Source organism: Manacus candei, unplaced genomic scaffold, assembly GCF_025592945.1.
Source record: "Manacus candei isolate 608988 ecotype Guabito, Panama unplaced genomic scaffold, ASM2559294v1 h1tg000028l, whole genome shotgun sequence".
In the NCBI taxonomy this organism is placed as follows: domain Eukaryota; kingdom Metazoa; phylum Chordata; class Aves; order Passeriformes; family Pipridae; genus Manacus; species Manacus candei.
This window is the reverse complement of record NW_026138076.1, coordinates 39,675,366-39,682,188: the sequence shown is the minus strand read 5'-3', so window position 1 is coordinate 39,682,188 and position 6,823 is coordinate 39,675,366.

The window sequence follows — 6,823 nt, the reverse complement described above, 5'->3', positions numbered from 1 at the left end:
GCTTCTTAGAGAATTAAATCCTTAAAAAAAAATAAAAATTGAAGAACCAGTTTCAACACAGTTATCACCGAACACATACAGGTAAAAGAAACATAGCTTCTCTGGAACACCTCATAAAGAATAAATCTCCATGGACACACATATTTATATGTTTGTGTATATATATAAAGAGAAACGCAACACATAAAGTATTAGTCTAGATCGTATTAATGATATTTGTCAGTAACCCACATACCAAAACATGTTTATATTAAGTGTTTCTTGAAAATTTTCAAGTAAGAAACAAATCAGGAACAATCGGACTGTACGTATTTGTAAGACATTTGCTCCATCTCTGACTCGCTTCTTTCTTTTTACATTGACCGGTTTAATGAACAATTGGTAATGGGTCGCTCTGCCGAGGCGTGAGAGGTGCTATTGGGGCAATTTAACGCCTTGGGCAAGGCTTCTTCGAAGCCCTTTAAAGTCTCACAAGCGGCATTCAACCACTTCACACTAAGGAAGCTATTTCCATCGGCTGAGGTACGTGCCAAGGGTAACTTTTGCAGGCTACCAGGGGTCTCCCCCGGAGAACAAAATGGGGGACATCGACTTTAGCTTTTAGCAGGGCTGTCTTCATCGACCTAGGGGGGGCATTTTGGACTGCTCGCTGGTCTCCAGGAGAGTCTACAACAGAAAGTTGCTACATTTTCCCGCCTTGGCAGAGCCAGCCCGCCTGGATACCAGCAGCTTCACCGATCGACATCGTGAAAAGATCTGCCCCGAGCCAAGCTGGCCACTGAGCGCCCACCGGGGGGTATTTAAGGCAGTGCCCAGGGTTGTTGACAGGTCCGGTCTGGTTGGTGTTGTCCAGGGTCCCGTACCGGCTGCTGGCCCCACTCCTCGTTCCGTCCTACTTGCCTCCGTCTTGCCTGCCTCCATCCTGCTCGTGTCCCACCTGCCTGGGTCTCCTGCTCGTCTTGGATCCAGTCTGCTCACCACCTGCTTCTCCCCAGCGGTCCTTCCCTGACTGCCTGAAGGTGACTACACCCGGTTCTCTCGCTGGTGGCGGTAACCTTTTTGCACTTTCCTTTTGTAGCCTTTCCTTTTCCTTATCTCTCCCTCTTATTCTCCCCCGCTTTTACCGTTACTTATTGTTACAAATAAAGTTGATTGTCTGTTTTGAGACCTAACATTTGGAGTTTTGTGCCTTAATCTCGCCTTCAAAGTAATCATCTAAAAGAACCTCGTTATAGCCTCTGAACGGTCTGTAATAGTACTTCATGAAGGAAAATAAGATTCAAATTCATTAATAAATTATTCACCAGTTTTGCTCTCAAGTGTACTGAGAGCTGGCAAATAGTCCATGGCTAAGGGTAATGCCAAATAACAGCACATAAAACAGAGAGGCACTGTCAGGTAGCATAACACAGTGATTAGTGGCAGGTCTTGACTTAGTCAACATCCTCATTAATGATCTTAAAGCATAAGTAAACAGAAACATAATGAAATCTCTTGGTGGATGGAAGGAACTGTGCACACCACTGTCAGAGAAAGGGGAATAGAACAGAAGAAATGAATTGTATGGGTGTCAAATAAAAAAAAAAAAAAACAAAAACACTACATCAACTGAATAAAAATATTCCATACATACTCAGGAAGAACCACTGTCATGTCTCAGATTAATTTTTTATCAATTGCCAGTAGCCAAACAATCAGAGCAGTTCCACAAAAGTCGGTGGAAACACCAGTGAAGAATGAAGGAAGCATGGACCTGTTTTCCCCAACTGAATGGCATCTTCATGTTCAAGAGACTGTCAGAGAGAGTAAAAAGTGTTTTTCGGTGCTGCATGAAGTGCATTGTTCGCATTGCAGAGAGGCAGTACCTCTTCTGACATAACCTACAGCAACTCATCACCCTTTGTAAGGCCCCCCATTGATTATACTATCAGTACCTCTAAAAATCTGTAAAAATGCTACTCAAAATCTTTAGAGGTGAGGAGGGTGAATAATACCAAAGGTGTTTTCATAAATCCGTGGGCTTGAAATTATGTACCTTAAGGTGGTAAACCAGTAAATTACTCAACCTTATTTGCTCTGGCTGTCCCACATACCTCACTGAGAAAAGCGTTGTTGCTGAGGCCTCAAACTGCTGTTTTGCCTGCTGTTTTCATTAGAAGCCATTCATGTTTTATTTAGATAGCTTCAATCAATGTGTATCTCTGTTTTATTTTTCAGTTAAACCCTGCCAGTGCAATCAACCTCATCTGCAAATTGTTCTGCATTGTCAGTATGCAACTGCCTTCCAGTACTATAAACTTTATGTAGTTAATTGTTCCTAGAGAATAGGGAAATATTTCTCAGCAGCAGAGCAATCATTTATGTGACAATACAATGTTGCTATGTTTATTTTGAATACAAAATTCATATTACACTGTTGGGTTTGGTATTTTCTGTCATTTGGTGCCCTACAGGTTGATCTATTGGAGCAAACACAGTGGGAGAGACACCTGTTCTGATTCTTTAAAGTAGATGGGGGACAAATGGGAATGATGGATCAATTTAGCCAGAAAACCTTGCTCTACTAAGAGGAGTTGCCTGGATATGTTACTAGTCCAAGATAGAAAGCAAACAGTAGGAGTTAATGGCTGTTCTTCATGTGGGTGGAGTTCACTGATGGAGTTCCTAAAAACTCTGTATTAGGACCTACGCTGTTCAACATGTTTATAAACAGTCTGAAAAAGACACAGTTCTTAAAATGAAAAGGTTTGATTATAACAAAAAAAGTTGGTCAGGCCAGTGAAAGCAAGGGCTGACCAAAGACCTACCAAATTATTTGTGAAGGTGGAGAGGCTGGGTAATAAAACGACAGGTAAAACCCGGTGAAAACAGATGTAAGGTGATGCACCTTGAAAAAGCAATCTGAGGCTCAAGTGAACAACATGAGCTCTGAGCTGGCTGTAACTGTCAGGACCAAGACCATGAAAACAACATGAATTTGAAAATGCTGAATAAAATTGTAGATGGTTTTAGGGAGTAGATAAACAGAAAATACTGTTAAACCCCAGTACCAAACCATAGTTAATTCCCATTTTGAACACTGTGTGCTACTCTGGTCTCTTCACCTGCAAACAAAATACAAAGAAAAAATCATAGGAGAGGGACAAAGATGATAAAAGCTGTGGAGCAGTTTCCCCGTGAGCAAGCTGGCTATGACTCCTGCTAGGGGTCAGACTTGACTGAGAGGAGACGGTAGTTTCTGGGAGTCACAATGCTAGAAGGAGCCAGATGCAGAAGAAACTCCCAGGGGTGGTGAGCTGCAGCCTCACTGAGGCTTTGCCAGGGCTGCTTTTATGGGTGCTCAACATCTGCATAGCCTCCAGGGAGAAACACCATCAGATTGTGCAGCAGAAATCCAGAAGGCATTACTAAACGTGAAAAAAAAATAAAATGACATGTAATTGAGAAAGTCCCTGAAATTAAAACGGGTGGGAGAGTACTTGAGGAAAAATACCATGAGTGCTTGTGCAGTTCTTGCTCCTTCCTAGATGTGGGCTTAGGGGGACAGCTGGAACACATGTGTGGTAATAGGGGGTGTGTATGTAAGCTGTTTATATCCAGAACATGAACCATATGCTGCTTTTAAATCTTCTGAAACTAAGCAGCCATGTCTCCCTGATCAGACCTTATCTTTAAAATGATGACCGACTTCTGGGACTTTCTTCTGTGCTCACTTCCTGCTTCTGTGAACCTGAACGTGGCTCTTGGGAAGCATTGTGGATTGACAGCTTCAGCAGCTAAAAAAAATAGACGTGATAATCGCTGTCAAAGAAGGACTGGAAAGAGAAACTGAGAGCTTAATTATGGCTGCAAAGGAATGGGCTCTTTGCACAGGCGATGATAAAATGAAGACAGAGGGAAGAAAGTACAGAGCATAGGAATTTCAGTCAACTTTTGGAGACTATTAGTAGTTCTGTTTATGATCATAACAATTCAGCTAGAAATTTTTAAAAGGCGCAGCCTAAAAGGCTGCCAAATTATGCATCATGCATTCTGCAAAAGCCACACAATACGAGTGGCTTCAACACAACAGCATAGTAATAGAGGATATGTTTCAATCTTAGTCCAAGTGAGAAAATGCACAAAAATCTCTTTGAGGTTTTTTTTTTTTTGGCTGTTAATGGCCCTAAGGTATGTGCTAGCAGATCCAGCATGGTGGCCTTAGAAAGGAAGGAAGGAGACTATATCATCATGGATACTGCTTTTCCACTTCATAAGAATGCCAGACGGAGAGTGCAGGAGAAGATAAATATGTGATCAGCAATGACACAGAAAGGATATTACAATTCCTTAAAAATTTATTGGGAAAACCAATACAGTATTGTGCACATTAGAAACATAAACAATGCACTTTGCAAAAACAAGTATAAAATGTGATAACAACATTCAAAACTCATTGGTAGCTGGATTTGAATTGGACCTCCTGAAAACCTGTATGTCAGAGCAGAAAAACAAAGACAACAACAGCAGTAACAGTGCTCTGTAGTTATTGCTAACACGTCTATACGAATATATACCTGTGATTAGCATTTATATACTGCAGATAAAAACCTGGCTGGTTTTGATGAACATTGAGATTTAGCTGTCTGCTAAGGACACAAAGAGATACACCTGGATGAAGCAGGTGGCCTTTTCTTGCCCAATATTCTTTGTACAGGAAAGCTGTGTGTGAAGGTCAGCTACATACAGATATGGCCTGAAGAGCTGAAATGCATGTTTCTGCCTCGCCCACTCCATTCATTCCAGCTTCTACATGCAGGATCAGCTCTGCAGCCTGAGCAGACTATTCTGATCCAGCCTCTGCTTAGCCTCGAGGCTGGGATAGACGGGCCTGGGCTGCCAAAGGGGCAAATGAGGTTCCCACTGGGAGGGTAATATGTTACTGCCCTCCCTGAATAAAATGATAATTTTATTTCTTTAGGGAAGACCCTTCCCTTTCAATTCATGTGTTAAAGTAAATACGCTTTTCTTCAAAGGTGTAAATGAGACCCAGGGATTTGTAAGAGGGGGATGCACAAGGGCAAAAAAAGAAAAGCCAGCAGTCTGCAGGTGTTTGGTCACAGAGCCAACCAACAGCATATCCACCTGTATGTCGGTCCTTGGAAGGATATCAAGGAGCAAGCAACACTAGCGCTTTGAACCCTCCAAGCTAGAGGACAGCCACTTTCCAGATTAAAAGAAAAAAAATAACACCTCAACGAGCTCACCAATAAGGTCAGCAGTCATAGCAGGAATTCTTAGTCCAAGACCTTTAATACTGAAAAGCATGACTGTGAACAGCTAGTATTTAATAGAGACAACAAGGCAATTAGTAGAATTAATTAAAAACAAATAAATATAAATAAAAGAAAAAAACCCAGGGAAAACCCAAACTAAATCACACCACCCCTCCTACAAAATAAAATAATAAAAACTAACAAAAAAAATCCACCATCAACAACAACAACAAAATCCAAAACAAACAAACAAAAACCATTCTATGTCAGGATTGCAAAAAGCAGAAGGCAAGTAACTTACAACCTACATTTAAATTTATGATGGGCATCCTGGATCAACCATCACAAAGCAGGTCTTCTGCTGTTTGCATCATATTTGATGATGCTCTCCACTGCCACATCCAGGCCATCTAGTGCCCAGAAACTGTCACAAACAAGCATGTGGCACCAGGTAAACAAAACTGGAAAAACAGCTGTACTGCAATTCCCTCCCTGCACAGATCATTTGAGCAAGTTGAAAGTGAGCAAGACGTACCCAAGGAAAAGGATGTACTGGATAACACAAGCAGCTGGATGATCAGTGTATATTGGTGTTCCAGGCTCAAACCACTGCAGATACATCAGCTGAAGTTAGCTGAGGATTGAGCTCGATGGCACATTATTTTCTAAAGAAAGCCCATCTTTGTGGTTGTTCTCAGTTTGCAGAAGCAACAGTGCTCTTAAGAGGTAAGAACCTGCTGGTAACCATCTGGTTTTGCTTTGAAGACAGAACTGACACCATCTCCAACTCATTTGTAACTCAGTGGTTGAGTGCTGAAACAGGACGTTGCTACTTCTTTTTGTTCCTCCTCTGGTTGTCTTCATCGACTGCAATGCTCCACAGTGTGGAGTACTGAAGAGCACAAAAGGTGAATGAAAGGCAAAATTCCCATAGCAGTTTGTTTGGAAAATCAGACTTAAATTCCATCATTGTTAATGACATTTAGGGGTTTAACTATGTCCCATGAAAGAGCCTGATGATACGGGACACATCAATTTGCCACTCAGTTTACAGGGGCCTGGCATTGGATACAAATCTCTGAAATATATTGAGAGTCGCATGTGAAAAGCAATTCCTATGCTTGAACCTTATTCCCTACCTACTACTCTAAGTGTCTCTTCAGTATAATGATATTCATATTCTCCAAATCACTATGCTGCTCTCATCTTGGCTCACTGAGAAGCTGTTGTGTATACTAATTGGTGTAGTATGTCCTATACATTAGGGTGTCGGGCTTAATTTGGAAGTCTTCTTAAAATGCATACTTGAATTATTGATTGTACAGCTCAGAAGATGAAATGAGATGGGGTAGATTTTAGAGTTATGAATAATAAACTCCTGCTCAGCCAAAGTTACCAAGAGATGAGTTCAAGCTTCAGGAGATGCCACCACTACACATTTTATACGTGCTAATGTCAGGCTACCTACAGTCCTTGCCACATGTTTGTTATTTATCTTAGTCATGCAAAACTATGGATTAGTGTGTAATTCCCACTGGCCTCTGGTGAGATTATACACCCAAAAACCT